At 35.0% G+C, this 24,075-nt stretch overlaps 1 long non-coding RNA gene across 1 annotated transcript in view; it reads right to left on the bottom strand.

Annotated features, from left to right (window-relative positions):
• Positions 1–3,665: 3,665 nt before the first annotated feature.
• LOC137252319 (uncharacterized) overlaps positions 3,666–24,075 on the bottom strand; it is a 60,546-nt gene continuing 40,136 nt past the window's right edge. The window contains exon 3 of the long non-coding RNA XR_010953512.1: positions 3,666–5,884. This is a non-coding gene — a long non-coding RNA (uncharacterized lncRNA). The remainder of the gene's footprint in view (positions 5,885–24,075) is intronic.

The following is a 24,075-nucleotide window of genomic DNA, read 5'->3' as shown; positions in this document are numbered from 1 at the left end:
CATTTTGGAATTTTTTTCGGACTAATAGCCACTTCCTATTTTTTATTTATCTCTTATTATCTACTTGATTTCTTTTATTTTATTTTTTAGATTTATTCGATTTTTATTTGTATATTTTTTGTTATTTTTATACCTTTCATGAACATGAAATGGTATATTAACTTTGGTCCGATGTTTGTAACGTTGAGAAATATAGAAGATAGACTCACCATTAAGTATACCGATCAGGGCGACGAACTGAGTTGATATCCGTCTGTCCGTCCGCCCGTCTGTCTGTTTGAACGCAAACTAGTCCTCAAATTTTGAGATATCTCAATGAAATTTGGTACAAGGATGTATTTTTATATTATATTAGACATTTGTCGGACCCGTAGGATCGGACCACTATAACATATATCTCCCATACAACCGATCGTTCAGATAAGACGATTTTGGTCATTCCTGCCGCAATTTAAAAAGTACAAACGTGAAACTCGGTGATATATATATTCTAATATATCATAGAAGATATCCTGAAAAAATCACTTTGATCGGAGTTATATATAGTATATATCCCATACAACAGATCGTTCAGATAGAAAGATTTTTGGCCATTTCTCCCTTAGTTTCCAATATAAAAACGTGAAACTTGGTGATATATACTCTAATATATCATAGAAGAATTACTGTAAAAATCATTTCGATCGGAGCTATATATAATATATATCCCATACAACCGGTCGTTCAGATAGAAAGATTTTTAGCCATTTCTCCCTTAATTTCCACTATAAAAACGTTAAACTTGGTAATATTTATTCTAATATATCATAGAAGATTTCGTGAAAAAATCACTTTGATCGGAGCTATATGTATATAGTATATACCTATCCCATACAACCGATCGTTCAGATAGAAAGATTTTTGGCCATTTCTCCCTTAGTTTCCAATATAAAAACGTGAAACTTGGTGATATATATTAGTTTTTAATTTACTATCTATTTTGCCATATTCTTTTCCCTTTTTTTATATTTGCGCGGATTTTGTGAACTTAATTTTCTCAAAGTATTTATCTTATTTTTCGTTTGGTACTTCTGCATTTTTTGTTGTATATTCTTTTGTTTTTCTTTTTCCAATTTTTCGTTCCCTTTATTTTTGCTTACATTTGTGTGTTCTTCCTTTTCTTTTTTCGCTTATTTTGTTTTTCTAACTGCATTCGAAGTTTCAAACTAACTATGCAATTTTTTAACCGCTTCTTTTTTCATTCAGTCATCGTTGTTTATCTTTTTTCATGCGCTACATTTTGTGTGATTGAGGAAGTCTGTCAAGGTTTCGTTCGAACTATTTAGTGTTTTTTTTTACTTTTTGTTGAATCATGTGCATCTGCTTGTAATCTCTCTACAACAGCAATTCTGATTGTTACCACAATTTTGAATAATTTATTTTTTTTCTGAGACCACAGTAACGGATTGAGAAACTGCAAGCCACTTACATATGTATGTATGTACATCAGTTTAAATATTCTCACAATCATTAATGCAAAAAAAACATTGAAATCAAAAAAATTTAGGGTATCAGTTTTGCTGTCTTTCGGAAGTACCATAAGTAGGCTTAATTAGTTAGGGCAAAAATGATGTATGTAATTTTTAAGTTTGTCATAACTTGTTATGTACTTTATGCAAATATGCTTTTTGAACTTGTCATGTAAGTAATAAGTAACTCCTACTCATAATGTTTTTTGAGTTATATACCCATTCCTTACACTCATTCTTCTTGTTGCTATTGTTACAGCGTTATAAGGTCGCTGGAGAAAGATATACGTTTATCTATATGGCGTAGAAGTTTTTACCCAATGTTCCTGGACTTATAGTTTTAATAATAATATTAAGTAAAAATTAGTTTTGCATTTGTATTCGGGACGCTCATAACTTCAACAACTTTATAAAAACCAAAACGTTACTAATAATATACAAGGAAGTCCATCAGCAAGTCAAGGTGTAGCCCTCATGGCACGAACTTAAAGGACTGTCATAAATCGCGAAGGAATTGAACTCTACAAGGAGTTTAAAATAAAGTAGAAGCTCCAATAACTGTAACAGTGGTAGTCTTGCAATCGTAATTCCATGTATTTATTGCCAAAATAATCAATTTTTAAAAAAGTAAAGTATTACATATTCATTTCTTTTTATATATTTTACTTATCGTAATTTAAACAGCAGTTCTGTTCAGTAAAATGTGGATATGCTTACCTAAAATAGAAAGAAAAAAATTGTGTTTATATTAAGAAATTTATTGAAACGAGTTAAAAGTATTTAAAAGCAAAAAATATTACACCTAAAATCTGTTCCTAAGAAAAAATATAATAAGTAGCGTTACTAGCATCATACAATCCTGAAATGATCCAGATAATCTTCCAATACTCAAAAAGAGCCGGAGTGATCCCAATCTAAAAACAATGCAAAATTGATTACGAAACAACTTCGAAAACAGTTTCTTCATGGTCCCGAAATTATCTCAGAGCAGTTGCGAAATGATCGCCGAAATAGTGACATTAGTTACCGGTTATTCGTCACTCAAGAATTGCTTGAATAAGAAAACTCACATTAGTTACCCAGAATTTATTGAATAACGGAAAATCCATTATATGTCACTTAATTTATATTTCCGAACCAATTGCTGACTGGAATATCACCCTATCTGGACTGGCGTTGTAAAAGCGCCCCATCTCAGAAAACCGCATTACATCAGAATTCGTTTGAAGAACACACTATAAAAGGATTTGTTTCAAAAACACCCTATCTCAGAATTTGTTCCAAGGACGTTTTGTGGTGAGATAGGGCGTTTATGGAAAAATTATGGGATCAGGCTTTCTTTGACCGCAATTTGAAGGGCGTTTTTGAAACCAATCTTCAGATAGATCGTTTTTGAAAAATGTTCCGAGATAGAATGTTTTCGAACTGTCTGCCGAGATAAAGTGATATTGCACTCACGAGTTGGAATAGTATTTTATCGTATTGCATTTTTTTTTTTTTTTTTTTTATGCGAATATTTTTTTGTTGAAAGTATCCAAACCGTGGATACAATACGAAGTACTTGCTGTCATCCAATAAACGATCGGCGCATTCCCGCCTTGGCAGCCACGTTACTGATGACATACATAAAAACGAGACTGTGAAGGACTTCGTCTATATGGGAACAAGCATTAACAGCGAGAACAATGTCAGCTTAGAAACCAAACGGAGAATATTTCTTGCAACAAGTGCTGCTTTGGACTGAGTAGGCATTTGAAAGGTTAAGTCCTCTCTTGACGAATAAAACTCTCGAACTACAAGTCGCTCATCGTACATGTACTGATGTATCGCTCTGCATCATAGTCAGTGTCGAGAGTAGATGAGATGAGACTTTTAGAGTGTTCGAAAGAAAAGTTCTCCGGAAGATTTATGGTGCCGTTATGCCGACGGCGAGTATAGAAGAGGGTCGAGCTGAATGAGCTTTACGCAGATATAAAGATAGTGCAACGAATAAAAATCTGAAGGCTTTGTTGCCTAAGTCCTGTTATTCGAATAGACGTAGACGCTCCGTCGAAGAAAGTATTTCAGTTGAAAAAAAATAAGAAAAGAAAATATAAAACACTCCACGGAAAAAAAATTTTCAAAAATAAATACGAATTTTGAGAGACTTATAACTTGTACTTTATACTAATAGCCACTTCCTATTTTTTATTTATCTCTTATTATCTACTTGATTTCTTTTATTTTATTTTTTAGATTTATTCGATTTTTATTTGTATATTTTTTGTTATTTTTATACCTTTCATGAACATGAAATGGTATATTAACTTTGGTCCGATGTTTGTAACGTTGAGAAATATAGAAGATAGACTCACCATTAAGTATACCGATCAGGGCGACGAACTGAGTTGATATCCGTCTGTCCGTCCGCCCGTCTGTCTGTTTGAACGCAAACTAGTCCTCAAATTTTGAGATATCTCAATGAAATTTGGTACAAGGATGTATTTTTATATTATATTAGACATTTGTCGGACCCGTAGGATCGGACCACTATAACATATATCTCCCATACAACCGATCGTTCAGATAAGACGATTTTGGTCATTCCTGCCGCAATTTAAAAAGTACAAACGTGAAACTCGGTGATATATATATTCTAATATATCATAGAAGATATCCTGAAAAAATCACTTTGATCGGAGTTATATATAGTATATATCCCATACAACAGATCGTTCAGATAGAAAGATTTTTGGCCATTTCTCCCTTAGTTTCCAATATAAAAACGTGAAACTTGGTGATATATACTCTAATATATCATAGAAGAATTACTGTAAAAATCATTTCGATCGGAGCTATATATAATATATATCCCATACAACCGATCGTTCAGATAGAAAGATTTTTAGCCATTTCTCCCTTAATTTCCACTATAAAAACGTTAAACTTGGTGATATTTATTCTAATATATCATAGAAGATTTCGTGAAAAAATCACTTTGATCGGAGCTATATGTATATAGTATATACCTATCCCATACAACCGATCGTTCAGATAGAAAGATTTTTGGCCATTTCTCCCTTAGTTTCCAATATAAAAACGTGAAACTTGGTGATATATATTAGTTTTTAATTTACTATCTATTTTGCCATATTCTTTTCCCTTTTTCTATATTTGCGCGGATTTTGTGAACTTAATTTTCTCAAAGTATTTATCTTATTTTTCGTTTGGTACTTCTGCATTTTTTGTTGTATATTCTTTTGTTTTTCTTTTTCCAATTTTTCGTTCCCTTTATTTTTGCTTACATTTGTGTGTTCTTCCTTTTCTTTTTTCGCTTATTTTGTTTTTCTAACTGCATTCGAAGTTTCAAACTAACTATGCAATTTTTTAACCGCTTCTTTTTTCATTCAGTCATCGTTGTTTATCTTTTTTCATGCGCTACATTTTGTGTGATTGAGGAAGTCTGTCAAGGTTTCGTTCGAACTATTTAGTGTTTTTTTTTACTTTTTGTTGAATCATGTGCATCTGCTTGTAATCTCTCTACAACAGCAATTCTGATTGTTACCACAATTTTGAATAATTTATTTTTTTTCTGAGACCACAGTAACGGATTGAGAAACTGCAAGCCACTTACATATGTATGTATGTACATCAGTTTAAATATTCTCACAATCATTAATGCAAAAAAAACATTGAAATCAAAAAAATTTAGGGTATCAGTTTTGCTGTCTTTCGGAAGTACCATAAGTAGGCTTAATTAGTTAGGGCAAAAATGATGTATGTAATTTTTAAGTTTGTCATAACTTGTTATGTACTTTATGCAAATATGCTTTTTGAACTTGTCATGTAAGTAATAAGTAACTCCTACTCATAATGTTTTTTGAGTTATATACCCATTCCTTACACTCATTCTTCTTGTTGCTATTGTTACAGCGTTATAAGGTCGCTGGAGAAAGATATACGTTTATCTATATGGCGTAGAAGTTTTTACCCAATGTTCCTGGACTTATAGTTTTAATAATAATATTAAGTAAAAATTAGTTTTGCATTTGTATTCGGGACGCTCATAACTTCAACAACTTTATAAAAACCAAAACGTTACTAATAATATACAAGGAAGTCCATCAGCAAGTCAAAATCTAGGTGTAGCCCTCATGGCACGAACTTAAAGGACTGTCATAAATCGCGAAGGAATTGAACTCTACAAGGAGTTTAAAATAAAGTAGAAGCTCCAATAACTGTAACAGTGGTAGTCTTGCAATCGTAATTCCATGTATTTATTGCCAAAATAATCAATTTTTAAAAAAGTAAAGTATTACATATTCATTTCTTTTTATATATTTTACTTATCGTAATTTAAACAGCAGTTCTGTTCAGTAAAATGTGGATATGCTTACCTAAAATAGAAAGAAAAAATTGTGTTTATATTAAGAAATTTATTGAAACGAGTTAAAAGTATTTAAAAGCAAAAAATATTACACCTAAAATCTGTTCCTAAGAAAAAATATAATAAGTAGCGTTACTAGCATCATACAATCCTGAAATGATCCAGATAATCTTCCAATACTCAAAAAGAGCCGGAGTGATCCCAATCTAAAAACAATGCAAAATTGATTACGAAACAACTTCGAAAACAGTTTCTTCATGGTCCCGAAATTATCTCAGAGCAGTTGCAAAATGATCGCCGAAATAGTGACATTAGTTACCGGTTATTCGTCACTCAAGAATTGCTTGAATAAGAAAACTCACATTAGTTACCCAGAATTTATTGAATAACGGAAAATCCATTATATGTCACTTAATTTATATTTCCGAACCAATTGCTGACTGGAATATCACCCTATCTGGACTGGCGTTGTAAAAGCGCCCCATCTCAGAAAACCGCATTACATCAGAATTCGTTTGAAGAACACACTATAAAAGGATTTGTTTCAAAAACACCCTATCTCAGAATTTGTTCCAAGGACGTTTTGTGGTGAGATAGGGCGTTTATGGAAAAATTATGGGATCAGCCTTTCTTTGACCGCAATTTGAAGGGCGTTTTTGAAACCAATCTTCAGATAGATCGTTTTTGAAAAATGTTCCGAGATAGAATGTTTTCGAACTGTCTGCCGAGATAAAGTGATATTGCACTCACGAGTTGGAATAGTATTTTATCGTATTGCATTTTTTTTTTTTTTTTTTTATGCGAATATTTTTTTGTTGAAAGTATCCAAACCGTGGATACAATACGAAGTACTTGCTGTCATCCAATAAACGATCGGCGCATTCCCGCCTTGGCAGCCACGTTACTGATGACATACATAAAAACGAGACTGTGAAGGACTTCGTCTATATGGGAACAAGCATTAACAGCGAGAACAATGTCAGCTTAGAAACCAAACGGAGAATATTTCTTGCAACAAGTGCTGCTTTGGACTGAGTAGGCAATTGAAAGGTTAAGTCCTCTCTTGACGAATAAAACTCTCGAACTACAAGTCGCTCATCGTACATGTACTGATGTATCGCTCTGCATCATAGTCAGTGTCGAGAGTAGATGAGATGAGACTTTTAGAGTGTTCGAAAGAAAAGTTCTCCGGAAGATTTATGGTGCCGTTATGCCGACGGCGAGTATAGAAGAGGGTCGAGCTGAATGAGCTTTACGCAGATATAAAGATAGTGCAACGAATAAAAATCTGAAGGCTTTGTTGCCTAAGTCTTGTTATTCGAATAGACGTAGACGCTCCGTCGAAGAAAGTATTTCAGTTGAAAAAAAATAAGAAAAGAAAATATAAAACACCACGGAAAAAAAAATTTTCAAAAATAAATACGAATTTTGAGAGACTTATAACTTGTACTTTGTCAGACCAAAATTCATTGGACTACAAAACTACATACCCAGAAAAAGTCAGAATACTCTAAATAAAAAATGCATAAAGCTTTCTCGAATTTTCGAATTATTTCGAAAACATTTTTCAGACTGGTTCACATAGTTTCAGTTACTGAATTCATAGAAGTTTTTTTTAAGATTATCGAAAATAAAAAGTGAGGAATTAAATTGACACAACTTTTAAAAAATTGTCATTGCTATTTATGTGTTCGATGCTGTATATATGATATATTCAAACCGCATTCTATACTATTGTCTTCCAAAGTGCCACCAAAAAAAAAGATTTGCTTACATTCCACTTAAAAAATTTACTGCAATATCATGCTTCATGCCCGTACAAGCACTTAAACATAATTTTGTTGATGTGGCTTTTTGCGCTTACTTGTAATATAAGAAACATAAATATTTTCTTCATTCGTCATCACCTCCGGTGGTATTCCTGAATGTGTTTGCCTGTTGCCACTTAAATGGTCAGTGCTAACTTAAATTGTTAGCTGCGATTAATTCTTATTTCCCCATTGGCATCCACACGACACGAATCATTTTTCAAAAAAATAAAAATTAAAAGGAAAAAGTTGAAAGTGTGCTTTTATGTGGCCAGTAAACAATAAGTATTCTTAATAAACAAAAAAATTTCATAATGCAATATACAGTGGCGATCACGAAAATAGCAGTGAGAATTTTTAACAAATTCCTTCAATTAAATTCTTATTATTTTTGTTTTTTTATTTAAGGTAACTTGAGAAAAAACGTCCTTGAATTTGTAACAGAATTTAATTTCTAAAAAGTGTTCGAAAAAATTCGAGAAAATCTTACGTAAATTGGGATTTTGTTTTTAGAGTTTACTGAATTTTTTTGAGTATGCAGTTTTGTAGCCCAATCAATTTAAGCCCAGCAAGTGGATAGTCTCTAAAAGTTCGCACTGATTCTTGCAATTTTTTTCCGAAGTCAGATTTCTACTTACTATTCCAAATACAAAATACAATTTTTCAAATTTAGAAAAATTAAAAAAAATAACAATAATTATCATTAGAAAAAAATATTATTGTTCTGGCCTTGAGCTCGAATCGAACCTTGAATCATTTTCGAATAAAAAATAAAGTGATGCGACCTTCGTATGATGCGCTGGCCTACCACACTTAAAGCCTTGAGTTCAAGGACCAGACCATTCAAAACAACATCAAAATCTTTAGAAAAAAGTTGTTTTTTGACATATGTACTTCTGTCATGAAAGCTTCTCAGCGAAAATTCATCTGCTTGCAGTTGTCCTTCAGAGTCGGTATACAACAATTAGATCCCGTCCTACTAATTAGTAGGAAAAATTAAGAAGTAGAACGACTCCAATTGAAAAATTACAACAGAGGGTTGTGTCTCCGCTTTTCGCAAACGTGAGATTCACCACGTGTGACACGCGTGATTTACCACGTCTGTCTCAAAATTCACGGTTGGGTACCGGCGGGTTTGTATGGGACTTAGGCTGTTATGCCAAAGTAAACACAAATCTTTACCGATAACTGTGTTATCGATTAATTTATCGAATTCTCGCAAAGTAATATTGCATTGTCATCGGAGTTATACATGTGTGCAAAATTTCAGCTCAATCGGACACCGGGAAGTGTATCAAATTTAACTTGCAAGATTCCATTACATACAACAAAAGTGAAACTAAATAAAAGCTTATAAAAGAAGCTTGGCCTTAATCTTTTTGGAGATATATCGAGCCTTGTTTATTATTATTTTTCTTCTGACTACTATAAAATAGTACTTTTTTCTTTCATCTTTTATTGTGGCTAATTTTGCTTTGGTCATATTTCATTTGCTTGGGTTGTGGTTGAGTAACATTCCTTTTTTGAAGTGCTTCTCTTTACTTATTTACTATTCCCACATTCAAAAAATGTGTCTGTTTCTTTTTAGGTATTTTTATAGTTTTCTTTTATATTCATGATCTTGAAAGTTTATGCTGCATTACGATTACGTAAACAAAGATTGAAGCGGTTATAAATTCAATTTGACACAGAACTTTTCACTTTTATAAGACTTTTCAAGAAGCCAAATTCATTAAATCCCGTCAATGTCGATTTTGATAGGTTCAAAAAGCTCGATCTGAAGTACTTAGATAAATACAGCAGCGACTGCTAAATAGAAGTGGCGATTTTTATCAAATTTCGCCATTTACAGTGATGGAAAAAATAATAGGGACAATATCAAATCCCTTATATCAGCAGTACTTCAATGTGTTTCTTGGCTTGGTGAACCCTATAAAAATAATAGTTAAACGTTGTTCTTTTGCCAAAAATTGTATTCCGCCAGCTTATCTTATTTGCGAAAAACTGAACGATTCCAGATTTAACTCGGAAGAAAAATAGGGAGAAAAATTTGTTTAAATATTTTTGCACTATAAATGGTAAAAAATTAGTTCTCTATTCGCTATGAGGGGAGGTGACTACTACCTTTATGAAACAGTCCACAATATCTACTACCTTGCTCATCTCATTGTCTTTTTACTTAGACTTATTACTAATTTTTTATCATTTATAGTGCAAAAATATTTAAAAAAAATATTTGTCTCTATTTATTTTTCCAAGTTAAATCTGGAATCGTTCAGATTTTCGCAAATAAGATAAACTTACGGAATACAATTTTTTGCAAAAGAACAACCTTTAACTATTATTTTTATAGGGTTCACCAAGCCAAGAAACACATTGAAGTACTGCTGATATTATGGATTTGATATTTGTCCCTATTATTCTTGAAATTAAGTTTTTACCGGAGCAGTCGTGGACATTTTATTCAAATTAAGTCAGTTAAATTCTTCTCTTTAAATTTTATGAAAGAACTTCTGTGCATTTTAAACACGCTTCTATTAGCTTCACTTGTATGTTTGTAACTCTCTAGGCTAGGCGCGCAAAGATACCCATCTAGCGGCAATTATCGAAGAAGGCAGTGGTTAAATAACTCGTTACATAACGAGTTGTGCTTAATAGCGGAGAAACGGACCTCTGTTCTACGGTATGCTGTTTTGTTTTTTTAAACTATATTTATGTTAAGTGAAACTATGCAAAATTCATAAATAAATTCAAAAATTTTTCATACGTTAAAAAGCAATAAATGACACTTCTTGCTTAATAATAGAAATTTCGAAAACGTTTTCGATAATATTCGAAAATTCGAGAAAACTTTACAATTTCGAATTTTTTTTTATACTCAGTTGAGCAGAGCTCACAGAGTATATTAAGTTTGATTGGATAACGGTTGGTTGTACATATATAAAGGAATCGAGATAGATATAGACTTCCATATATCAAAATAATCAGGATCGAAAAAAAATTTGATTGAGCCATGTCCGTCCGTCCGTCCGTCCGTTAACACGATAACTTGAGTAAATTTTGAGGTATCTTGATGAAATTTGGTATGTAGGTTCCTGAGCACTCATCTCAGATCGCCATTTTAAATGAACGATATCGGACTATAACCACGCCCACTTTTTCGATATCGAAAATTTCGAAAAACCGAAAAAGTGCGATAATTCATTACCAAAGACAGATAAAGCGACGAAACTTGGTAGATGAGTTTAATTTATGACGCAGAATAGAAAACTAGTAAAATTTTGGACAATGGGCGTGGCACCGCCCACTTTTAAAAGAAGGTAATTTAGAAGTTTTGCAAGCTGTAATTTGTCAGTCGTTGAAGATATCATGATGAAATTTGGCAGGGACGTTACTCCTATTACTATATGTACGCCTAATAAAAATTAGCAAAATCGGAGAAGGACCACGCCCACTTTTAAAAAAAAAATTTTTTAAAGTAAAATTTTAACAAAAAATTTAATATCTTCACAGTATATAAGTAAATTATGTCAACATTCAACTCCAGTAATGATGTGGTGCAACAAAATACAAAACTAAAAGAAAATTTCAAAATGGGCGTGGCTCCGCCCTTTTTCATTTAATTTGTCTAGGATACTTTGAACGCCATAAGTCGAACAAAAATTAACCAATCCTTTTGAAATTTGGTAGGGGAATAGATTTTATGATGTTAACTGTTTGCTGTGAAAACGGGCGAAATCGGTTGATGCCACGCCCAGTTTTTATACACAGTCGTTCGTCTGTCCTTCCGCATGGCCGTTAACACGATAACTTGAGCAAAAATCGACATATCTTTAATGAACTTAGTTCACGTACTTACTTGAACTCACTTTATCTTGGTATGAAAAATGAACGAAATCCGACAATGGCCACGCCCACTTTTTCGATATCGAAAATTACGAAAAATTAAAAAAATGCCATAATTCTATACCAAATACGAAAAAAGGGATGAAACATGGTGAGGTAATTGGATTGGTTTATTGACGCGAAATATAACTTTAAAAAAACTTTATAAAATGGTTGTGACACCTACCATATTAAGTAGAAGAAAATGAAAAAGTTCTGCAGGGCGAAATAAAAAAACCCTTAAAATCGTGGCAGGTATTACATATATAAATAAATTAGCGGTATCCAACAGATGATATTCTGGGTCACCCTGGTCCACATTTTGGTCGATATCTGGAAAACGCCTTCACATATACAACTACCACCACTCCCTTTTAAAACTCTCACTAATACCTTTCTTTTGATACCCATATTTTACAAACAAATTCTAGGGTCACCCCTGGTCCACCTTTATGGCGATATCTCGAAAAGGCGACCACCTATACAACAACCACCACTCCCTTTTAAAACCCTCATTAATAGCTTTAATTTGATACCCATATCGCACAAACACATTCTAGAGTCACCCCTGGTCCACCTTTATGGCGATATTTCGAAACGGCGTCCACCTATAGAACTAAGGCCCACTCCCTTTTAAAATACTCATTAACACCATTCGTTTGATACCCATATTGTACAAACAAATTCTAGAGTCAACCCTGATCCACCTTTATGGCGATATCCCTAAATGGCGTCCACCTATAGAACTATGGCCCACTCCCTCATAAAATACTCTTTAATGTCTTTCATTTGATACACATGTCATACAAACACATTCCACGGTTTCCCTCGGTTCATTTTCCTACATGGTTATTTTCCCTTATGTTGTCACCATAGCTCTCAACTGAGTATGTAATGTTCGGTTACACCCGAACTTAACCTTCCTTACTTTTTTTTTTTTTTTAAGTAGTCTGAATTTTTTAGTGTGCAGTTTTGTAGCCCAATCAATTTTAGTCTAACAAATTGCTAGTTACGTATAAGTCTCTTAAAATTGACATTGACTTTTGAAAATTTTTTAAGTACAAATCAGCTGTCACCGTGCTGCCACCTTGTATAGTTCCGCCATGATACAAACAGATGTATCACACTCTGTGTACTCAAAAAAACTCGGAACATTCCAAAGTCGGGATTTTTATTACTATACTTCTACATTAAATGTTTCAACGACGTGCGTAAAGCTGGCAGACCCAAGTGCTCAAAAATAAGTTAAAGTTGTTTAAGAATTAAGTGCATTTTAGGTGCAATTTAGGGCCACAAAAGATAATTTAGGTGCTCATTTGGTTTTCGAGATATTCGCAAAAAAGTGTGGGTCTGCTAGGTTAACGTCAAGCTAGCAGACCCACAACTTAAATTTCATTTTATTTTAAATAAAAAATATATCAAAATTAGGAGCTATTTAGGTGCTTTTTAGGGCCACAAAAGATAATTTAGGTTTTCATTTCGTTTTCGAGATATTCGCAAAAAGGTGTGGGTCTGCTAGGTTAACGTCAAGCTAGCAGACCCAAAATTTAAATTTCATTTTTTTTTAAATAAAAAGTATATCAAAATTAGGAGCTATTTAGGTGCTTTTTAGGGCCACAAAAGATAATTTAGGTTTTCATTTCGTTTTCGAGATATTCGCAAAAAGGTGTGGGTCTGCTAGGTTAACGTCAAGCTAGCAGACCCAAAATTTAAATTTCATTTTATTTTAAATAAAAAATATATCAAAATTAGGAGCTATTTAGGTGCTTTTTAGGGCCACAAAAGATAATTTAGGTTTTCATTTCGTTTTCGAGATATTCGCAAAAAGGTGTGGGTCTGCTAGGTTAACGTCAAGCTAGCAGACCCACACCTTTTTGCGAATATCTCGAAAACGAAATGAAAACCTAAATTATCTTTTGTGGCCCTAAAAAGCACCTAAATAGCTCCTAATTTTGATATATTTTTTATTTAAAATAAAATGAAATTTAAATTTTGGGTCTGCTAGCTTGACGTTAACCTAGCAGACCCTCACCTTTTTGCGAATATCTCGAAAACGAAATGAAAACCTAAATTATCTTTTGTGGCCCTAAACACCTAAATAGCTCCTAATTTTGATATACTTTTTATTTAAAAAAAAATGAAATTTAAATTTTGGGTCTGCTAGCTTGACGTTAACCTAGCAGACCCACACCTTTTTGCGAATATCTCGAAAACGAAATGAAAACCTAAATTATCTTTTGTGGCCCTAAAAAGCACCTAAATAGCTCCTAATTTTGATATATTTTTTATTTAAAATAAAATGAAATTTAAATTTTGGGTCTGCTAGCTTGACGTTAACCTAGCAGACCCACACCTTTTTGCGAATATCTCGAAAACGAAATGAAAACCTAAATTATCTTTTGTGGCCCTAAAAAGCACCTAAATAGCTCCTAATTTTGATATATTTTTTATTTAAAATAAAATGAAATTTAAATTTTGGGTCTGCTAGCTTGACGTTAACCTAGCAGACCCACACCTTTTTGCGAATATCTCGAAAACGAAATGAAAACCTAAATTATCTTTTGTGGCCCTAAAAAGCACCTAAATAGCTCCTAATTTTGATATATTTTTTATTTAAAAAAAAAAATGAAATTTAAATTTTGGGTCTGCTAGCTTGACGTTAACCTAGCAGACCCACACCTTTTTGCGAATATCTCGAAAACGAAATGAAAACCTAAATTATCTTTTGTGGCCCTAAAAAGCACCTAAATAGCTCCTAATTTTGATATATTTTTTATTTAAAATAAAATGAAATTTAAATTTTGGGTCTGCTAGCTTGACGTTAACCTAGCAGACCCACACCTTTTTGCGAATATCTCGAAAACGAAATGAAAACCTAAATTATCTTTTGTGGCCCTAAAAAGCACCTAAATAGCTCCTAATTTTGATATATTTTTTATTTAAAAAAAAAAATGAAATTTAAATTTTGGGTCTGCTAGCTTGACGTTAACCTAGCAGACCCACACCTTTTTGCGAATATCTCGAAAACGAAATGAAAACCTAAATTATCTTTTGTGGCCCTAAAAAGCACCTAAATAGCTCCTAATTTTGATATATTTTTTATTTAAAATAAAATGAAATTTAAATTTTGGGTCTGCTAGCTTGACGTTAACCTAGCAGACCCACACCTTTTTGCGAATATCTCGAAAACGAAATGAAAACCTAAATTATCTTTTGTGGCCCTAAAAAGCACCTAAATAGCCCCTAATTTTGATATATTTTTTATTTAAAATAAAATGAAATTTAAGTTGTGGGTCTGCTAGCTTGACGTTAACCTAGCAGACCCACACTTTTTTGCGAATATCTCGAAAACCAAATGAGCACCTAAATTATCTTTTGTGGCCCTAAATTGCACCTAAAATGCACTTAATTCTCAAACAACTTTAACTTATTTTTGAGCACTTGGGTCTGCCAGCTTTACGCACGTGTTTCAACGCCTACTATGTGTTTGTAATATTTGTTCTATTGATTGCCCTAATTTGATTTCAAATAACACAAAACTAGTAAAACCAATTTGTTGGAACACTGGTTTGACTTGTAAAGAAAAAAGATTACTTATCGGTACATTTTGTTATCTGTTTAAACATGTGGAATGCAACTGCACTATTCTCTATACAAAAACAATAAAAATATTATTTTCGCCGTTAGAGTTTGATACTTATCATTGAACTTCGATAAGACAAAAAAAAGAGGAAGACTTAGATACTAGTAATAAATAATAATGTTGCGTAAGAAAGGGGATTTTAATTAAAATGGTTATAGAACAGAGTCATCGGCATAAGGACTTTATAACAGATTATGGAATACCTTATTTCAAAAAACGGTTTACGGTCTCTAAAACAGTATGCTGGTGAGGTTATCAGAACAACAAAAAGGTATAAACATAAATTTTCGCCTGAGGGAGTTACATATTCCATAAGGTTGATAGGTTGAAGGTAGATTTTACTATGTTAAAAGATTTTTTGCTGCCGCAGTGGTGTGGTGGTAGCGTGCTCCGCCTACCACACCGAGGGTCCTAGGTTCAACTCCCGGGCAAAGTAACATGGAAAATTTAAAACATAAACAGAAAGGCAACGTTTTAAGAACCTTTAGCATGTGAAACTATAATCAAATCGATATTTTTATTCAGCAATCTTTGTGTTTGAACTATTGAAATGTTATCGATATTGATGGTCCTTTCCGGATGCAGATCCGGTACGTTCCGGTAACAAGCACCATTAAGGTACTAGCCCGACCATCTCAGGAACGATTTGGTATGACTACATGAAACCTTCTAGGCCATCCCGCCCTCCTACCCCCTAGATCCATAAGGAACTTGGGGTTGCTAGAGCCTAGGCTGTCAAAGAAACAGGATTCACCACGGGTAGGTGAGGTTGACAATTGGGTTGGAGAAGCTATTTTGCGCTGGCAACACCTTGAAAGGGTTGCGCTACACAACCCCTTGAATCAATTTGGTATTTCAGTCGCCACTTACGACAGGCATACCTGCCGCGGGTATATTCTAGGCCCCCTAACCCGCTGGCGCCCTGATTGAGTTTATATTCCACTTTACCGAAAAAACGGCAGATTAATATTATCACTTGAAGTTATTTTCAAGCTTCATTCGATCTTTTATTCCATCAAAGGCGGTGAAGCCTACCTGTACTAAAAACCATTTAAAACCTGTCACCCAGTCCGGAGTACTGTCGGATACTCAAGTTTCAGTAAACTCTTTCTCTTTATTAGCCTTGCCTCCGTGAAGAGGGTGATATGATGGTGCATTTTCTATGCATCCGCCCTATCTTCGCCAGAATTAGATATGCAGATTTAAGTAAAAGAGAAGGATTTATGTAGCTTCAATGCGTTTAGGTTGAGGACAGGTTTCGTTGAACAGACCGTTCGGTGAGTACTTTACATACAGTGAATGTGTCCATAGTGTTACCAGTTATTTGCTCAACGGCCCAACTGAAAAACCCTTTTTAAAATAGGAACTATGTTATAAAACAACTCCGTCCTCTTGGCAAATAGTAGAAGTTTTCTAGCACCTACCCTAGTTGTGGATTCTAAATCTGTCACTCGTAATGAAGTTTTAGTCTGGCGAGCGCAAGACACGAGCACAGAAAGGCCTAATTTAAAAGCATCCGACGCCGGAAGTTATTGTCCAGTGATAGTAACTTTGTTCCTCGCCTTTCCTGCTTGCTCGATCATGTGCAACTCTTGCCTGATTTTTATCTCGCCCTATATCATTTGGACGTCTACGGTAGGAGTTGTTAGGGATGCGCACTTTTAGCTATGTCAAACGCTTTTTCATTTCAATTAAGGATGAAACGCCTTCATTAGGAACAGATGAAGTTTTAGGTTAGCAATGTAACTTCAGGCTTTATTGCTCTTTTTGCCTTGAGGAGGATGATGGGGGGGTATATATATCATTTACGCATCTGACCGCCTTCGCTAGTATCAAGTATGCTGCTTTTGGGACAGATGCTTTAGTAGACGAACAACTGAGCGCTTTGACCTTTGTACTGACGTTTGAAAACACCAATATATAGAGCAGCATCGATGATCTTGGCTTCAAATATCGCTGTTTTGCACAAGCAAAATACTGAACAAACAGCCGCCTATACGCAGCATTAAAAGAAATTGTTGGCAATAATTGGCAGTTCATGAATCATGACTAGGGAACAGAGGCTGCTGCAACAACAACTTCAACTTAAGCACAAGATAACGAAAAGACACCAGCGAACACAAAAAAAATCAGTGACAACTTTTATCAAATTTCGTCAATTAAATTCTTTTTTGTTTTCTGTAATTTAGGAAAAAATGCAGTGAATTTTGTAACCAAAACTATGCAAACTAATCCAAAAACGTTGTCGAAAACATTTGGAAATTTGAGAAAATTTTACGAAAACTTCAAATTTTTTATTTGGTGTTCTCTGAATTTGTCAGAGTACGCAGTTTTGCAGCGCAATCACTGTTATTACAACAAAGTATAAGTAACACGTCTCCCAAAATTCGCATTGATTTTTGACAATTTTTTTTTCGAACAGTGTTTCAAATTTTCTGAGGTATAACAAAAAAAATTTCATATTTTCTTTGGAGGAAAATCTAAAGCATCCTTTGGGAAAAACATTATCAAAAATCAATGCGTATTTTGAGAGACCTATACCTTGCACTTTATTAGATTTATTTTGTTTGGTCTACAAAACTACAAATTCTATAAATTTCAGAGAACTCTAAATAAAAATTTCGACATTTTTTGTAAAATTTTCCCGAATTTTCGAATTCGAACTTCCAACAATATATTTTTTCAAAACTGCAATAGTTACATCGTAATGTACAACCCCAAAGGGTGGTTGCAGTTCATCTAAAAGAACGTGGATTTGTCGAAAGCCGGGCTAGTCGTTTAGGGGATGAGAAAATGCGGTTCCTATCACACCAGGACAATGCATGTGCTGAAGGTTTTAGGAAATGCGGGCGGAGCGACTGGAGTCGGCGCTTTAATCATTATTTGAAGATGTCCGCGTATGATACATACATTATAAATTAGATGAGGGGAATAATAGCGTTATTTTTGGATTTATCAAGTCAAAACTTCATTTACGAAGCTCTACTTATATTAATTCTAAAAGCTACATTGACGTATAACTCATAAATCGAATTAGATTACTAGATTTGTTATTGCACGCATGCGCACTCCTTTGAAATTTAAAATAATAGCAACAATAGCAAAAAATATTTACAGAAGCCTAGAAAAAAGGCCGTACTTCAAAGGAACTAGAGATGCCACGAATACTGAATTGGCCGAATACCGAATACCGAATATTCGGCAACGCTGTCGGCCGAAGCGCCGAATATTCGGCACGAAATACATGCTTGTCGGGGCGCGTTAGCTGGATTAAGACAAGTGGACACCTGTTTTCCTGCTTGTACATAACAGATCATGAAACTTTAATAAATCTGACAATGGGAACTATTGGAACAATGTATCAAACTCCTCAAGCCATTCGAAGAGATTACAAAAATAACGAGCTCAGGTATCTGTTGCATCTCTGAAGTGATTCCACATGCAGTAAATTTATTAAAATATCTGGGAAAAGCAGAGACAGCTGAGAAAGTACCAAATTTAGTAACAATGAGATCTTCACTGCAAGGTGAGTTTGAAAGGCGATTCAGCTTCGATGAAAAAAAACAAATATCTGGTTGCTGCTTTTCTGGATCCTCGCTTCAAACCGTGTTTCCTAAAATTGGTTCAAGCAGAACGAGCAAGACAAAAAATTCTTCTAGAAGCTCTGAAAATAGTACCGATGACGATTCTTCTCCAATTCGTAAGAAAAGAAGCCTGAATGAAAATGATAGGACTACTGAAATACACGACAGTTTCTGGAACTACTTTGAGGAAGTCGCTACAGATAATATGCGAAATGCTAACGATGAGGAAGACGTGGAGAAGAATGCTGTGGCAAAGTTTAAAAGTTTGCTAAAGTTTATCTTTCTTCTCCTGGAAGTAGCGTGTATAGTGAGACCTTATTTTCTGATGCTGGTAACATTTACGATGAAAAGCATAATCGTTTACTACCCAAAAATGATGAAAAGCTTATTTTTGTCTAACATAACTTACCACTGATCAATTTTAAATACTAAAGTGTTGTAATTTGGAAATAAGTACATATTTTTGAGTGTCTTTTTTACATGATATTGTATTCGGTATTCGGCCGAATAATACGTACTATTCGGCCGAATACCGAATAGCAAAAAAAGTGGCCGAGTAGGCCGAATACCGAATAGTTGCCGAATATTCGTGACAACTCTAAAATGAACATTTAAGGCATATTAATTACTACTTAAAACGTGCAGGTATGTAAATATTTATGTATGTATGCATTTATAAGTACAAATATGTTCAAACGCAGTTGCAATTTAATTCACTTTTAAAAGCTCTTGGTGTTACTCACACAACACACAATTGGTAAAGCTCTAAAAAGTCAAGTCAGGCCAATGACAACTTAATTCTGTTTAAGCCAAAAGTGTAGTTAAAAAGAAAATTATATGCCAAATAGCATTAATAAGTATTGTACATATGTCTGTTTGTACTTATAAAAAAATAATTAGTATGCAAGCATACATTCAAAAATCAAAACAAAGTGAAAATTGCTTATTCAACGCCTCTATTTCTCGCGCGGTAACTCACAAATGTTAGTCAGGCAGATTTAACGCACCAGGAAAGCCAGTGGTTTTACAAATGTTTATAATTAAGTGGGTGTTTTGTTAGGAAAAATTTAAAAGCTTTGCATTGCTATAAGTTACTCGGATTTATACTTTTGTGAAAAAGTTGGATTTCTTATAATTTTACTTATGACCATTTTCATTTACTTGCAACCAAGGATGCTGTGACGTTAATTTTGACATTAATCAAAAAATGTCGATCGTTTCCGTTGTAGCACTTGCGAATGTTATTGTTAAAGCAGTAATCCAAAAGAAATTTCATTTCGTTTTTAGCCGAGACGAAATGATCTCGTATATTGAAACGTTAATAATAACGTTAAAGCCCAGTCACATAAGCAGTTTTTCATATATGTCGATACGTTTAACTCAATCTTGTAGAACGGTAGATTGAGCGACACTGGCGCCATCTGACATGAAAAAGTAGCCGACTTGCAACTTTTGTTGCAAGGAAAGCATAAGAAGAATTTGACATTTGATTTGGCTTAGGGTGCTTTCACATTTTGCAAGTGAAATTATTTGTCCCACTCGTTGGTAACTTTTCTAACATTTTTCACAATTAAAAACTGCAATATAACAATCGAATACGACACAAAATATGTTAGCATGTATTTTGGTTGTATAGGGAGAATGTTTACAACAGTGCTTCGCGAAATTGTTTATGTGAATGGGAAGGTAGGTAGGTTGAACTGGCCGGTCCATGAGGACCTCACATAGACTGATTGAGTCCGTAGTGTTACCAGAAGTTTGTTTTAACGACCAAACTGAAAAACCCTATCAAAAACCAGGACCTATGTTATAAAATAACTCCGTCCTCTTGGCAAATACTAGAAGCTTCCTAGGACTTAAGCCACTTGCTGCTTCTAGATCTGACAGCTGTATCACTCCTAATATCTGGAGTCTTAGCCTGGCAAGTGCAGGGCACGAGCACAGAACGTGCTCGATCGTTTCCTCCTCCAACCCGCACTTCCTACACCTGCTATCACTGACCAAGCCTAATTTAAAGGCATGTGACGCCAGAAGGCAGTGTCCAGTCAGAATACCCGTCATGAGTCTACAGTCCTCTCTTTTTAATGATAGAAGCAACTGTGTTAGTCTAAGGTTGTAAGACCTACACATAATCTTCGACACTTTACAGCCCCGCGCTTGAACCCACGCCTTTTCTGCTTGGTCGATCATGTGCACCTCTCGCATTCGCTTAATCTCGCCCAATCTAATTGGGACGTCTACGGAGCAAGCTTCAAGGGATGCGCCCTTTTTAGCTAATTCGTCCGCTTTTTCATTCCCATCTATTCCCATATGCCCTGGGACCCAATATAGATGTATGCTTCTCCCTGTCCCGATTCTCTCCAGAGACTGCTTACACTCTAACACGCATTTAGATGCTGTGCTATGCGAGATTATTGCCTTAATTGCTGCTTGACTGTCAATATAAAAGTTAACACGGTTGCAGCTTAAGCTATTCTCTTCCAGGGTTTCTACTGCTTTGGTTACGACTAATATTTCCGCTTGGAAAACGCTACAGTAATCCGGCAGGCTGTAGGATCTGCTTAATTCCGGATCAGCGCAGTATACCGCAGACCCTACTCCTTCCACTATTTTGGAACCATCGGTGTACACATGTATCGCCTCGTCCGCCATTTGCGCACCCTTGCGCCAACCGTCCACCTCTATTGTGGCCTTAAGATCTCCCTCAAAGTGCAGGTAGGGAATCATGTAGTCTGTTCGTCTTGTGACTGAGGACGCTATACTACTATGGCCATATGGTCGGCGCTCAAGCTGCCCCGAAGCATCGAGCCTGGTTGCGGTCGTTAACGCTTTGTTCTTTGCTACCAGGTCTACAGGTGAATGGGAAAGGCGAAATAAACTTCAATTGCCAAGTCTGAAATTCCTTCATATTTATAAACGCAACACCTTGGTTGATTGTGGCGATGTTACTGGAATGCATAAGCTTGTGTTAAACGCATCTATATGAAACATTTCATTTTGCCGCGGCCTTTAAACTTGCACATGAATCGCGCTATCAAAGCCATAGCTTACGTTCGGTTGTGGGTGAGTGAAATTAACGTTATGACCGAGCCACAATGAAATTTTTCATATAGTATATGAGTTCAACGCAAACTTATGCATTCCAGTAACATTGCCACAATAGACCAAAATGTTGCACTTGTAAATATAAAGGAACTTCAGACTTGGCAATCGAAGTTTATTTTGCCTTGCCCATTCACATATAAAATTTCGCGAAGCACTGTCCCTTCTCACTATACAAGAAAAATACTTGCTAACATATTTTGTGTTCGTGTTCTATTTGTTAAATTGCAGTTTTTAACTGTGAAAAATTTTAGAAATGTGAAAGCACCCTAAGCCAAATCAGTTGTCAAATTCTTCTTCTTATGCTTTGCTTGCAACAAATGACAACAGACAAAATGCAAATTATCATTTGCAAGCATTTCATTCGCACGACAGTCGCCTAAACTTCTAAAACTGTTCCGCTTGCTTGGAAATCGATTAGACGTTTCGTTATCTCCGCATCGACGATTTACCAATCATATCCTTCGATTCGTCAGCTGTGACTCGCCGGACATCGTTTTCACCAACCACCGGTTGCTTGGAAATCCATCAACCGATTCGACATCTGCTCCGAGTCACCAATCCTTTCCACGGATCCAACGATTCGTCAGCTACGACTCGCCGGTCATCGATTTTACCAGCCACCGGTTGCTCAGAAAGCATCGATTTCTAGTCTACGATTCGCCGGGTATCGATTCCACCAATCCCCGGTTGCTTGGAAATCGATCCACCGATTCGTCATCACCCATCCACCAATCCTACTCACCGAAATCCACTAATTCACCCATTCGCTATCTCGCCGGGTATCGATTCCATTAACCACCGGCTACTTGGTAATCTGTACACCAATTCGTCAATTCCGCCACAAAGCTGATTGGACAATCGTACCCCTCTCCACCCACAAATCGTATCCCCTCCCCCTACGTAATCGCTTGTACCTTAATAGTGCTTGTTAACGGAACATACCGGATCTCTATCCGGTAAAGAACTATAAACATCGATAAAACGACCCAAAACCTTTTGGAAGTAGCTAAATTTATATACAACAATAAAAATCGCCATTTAGTGCGTCCTAGCAAAACACCCTATGCATTCTAAGTAACTTTTTTTCAATAGCCATTCTTAACTAGCCGCTTGACACAACTTTGGCAGATGTTGAAGCTAAAGTAGGCAAATACTTGGTATGTTTCAATGTAGAAATTCGTATAAGCCGCATGCAAATTTTAAATTAACTGTCACTTTGCCGGCTATAACTTCTCATAACACTCACAAACGCAAAAACAATGTCTGACTATTCCTCGTTGTTTAAATTTCGATTGAAGAGAAGATAACTTTTTTCATGTTCTTTTTCTTTTTGTGCAATATGTTTGCTCGTACGCTGCTTTAGTAGCCTGTCTGTCAATTCTATGCTTTCGGTGTACATTAGGGTGGCCCTTCGTTGTATCGAGGGGGGAAATAGGTGTTTGGATTCATGAGCTCACCCCTAAAAATATGCGAATAGCTCAAAAACGAATATATACAAAGTTTTAAGCCAATCAAAAAAGATTTAGAGGTGGCACAAAGGGCTTGAAATCCTGAAAATGACGAATTTTTACAATTTCCTGTTTCAGGCTTCCATATTTCTAAGCCCTACGAAAATTTACTGCTTTTCCATACCGTAATAAGATCTGTCTTTTCTTACTTTGCTAAAATGGCCACAATCTTCAAAATCGGTCAATCAATAACAGAGTTACAGGGCAAAATATATATTGCTTTAGAGAAAGAAATATGAAAATTAAGTCTGTGCAAATGTGTTGCACGTGCATGCTGAAGCGTCACATGCTTGTGATATACCGTTATAACCGTTATCGTTATAAAATGTATACTACAAAAAATTTATTTGACGTTTTCTTATTAAAACTATACTGACCTTGAATGAACAAATTTTAAATAGTAGGTTTTGCGGCACTTGCACTACTTCCAGAAATAACAGGTCGTGAAAAGGTGGAAAGACTTCCAGTTGTTGCAGGAATGGCGAACAGTTAATAGGAGCTCCAAAATTATATGCTGCAACAAGCTCGGAAATAGCTGAGACGTGGTATGAACTGTTATTTGAATGGTATCTGTGGCCTGTTGATTCGATAAGACATCGGTTAACATAGGCGTTATAAAAGGAGCTACAGCGTTATTAGAAAAAAAAAAGCTTGAGCGAAAACTATTG

This window comes from Eurosta solidaginis, chromosome 5, assembly GCF_040869045.1.
Source record: "Eurosta solidaginis isolate ZX-2024a chromosome 5, ASM4086904v1, whole genome shotgun sequence".
NCBI classification, from domain to species: domain Eukaryota; kingdom Metazoa; phylum Arthropoda; class Insecta; order Diptera; family Tephritidae; genus Eurosta; species Eurosta solidaginis.
The sequence above is the reverse complement of the archived record's forward strand: the minus strand, read 5'-3'. Positions and strand labels throughout refer to the sequence as shown.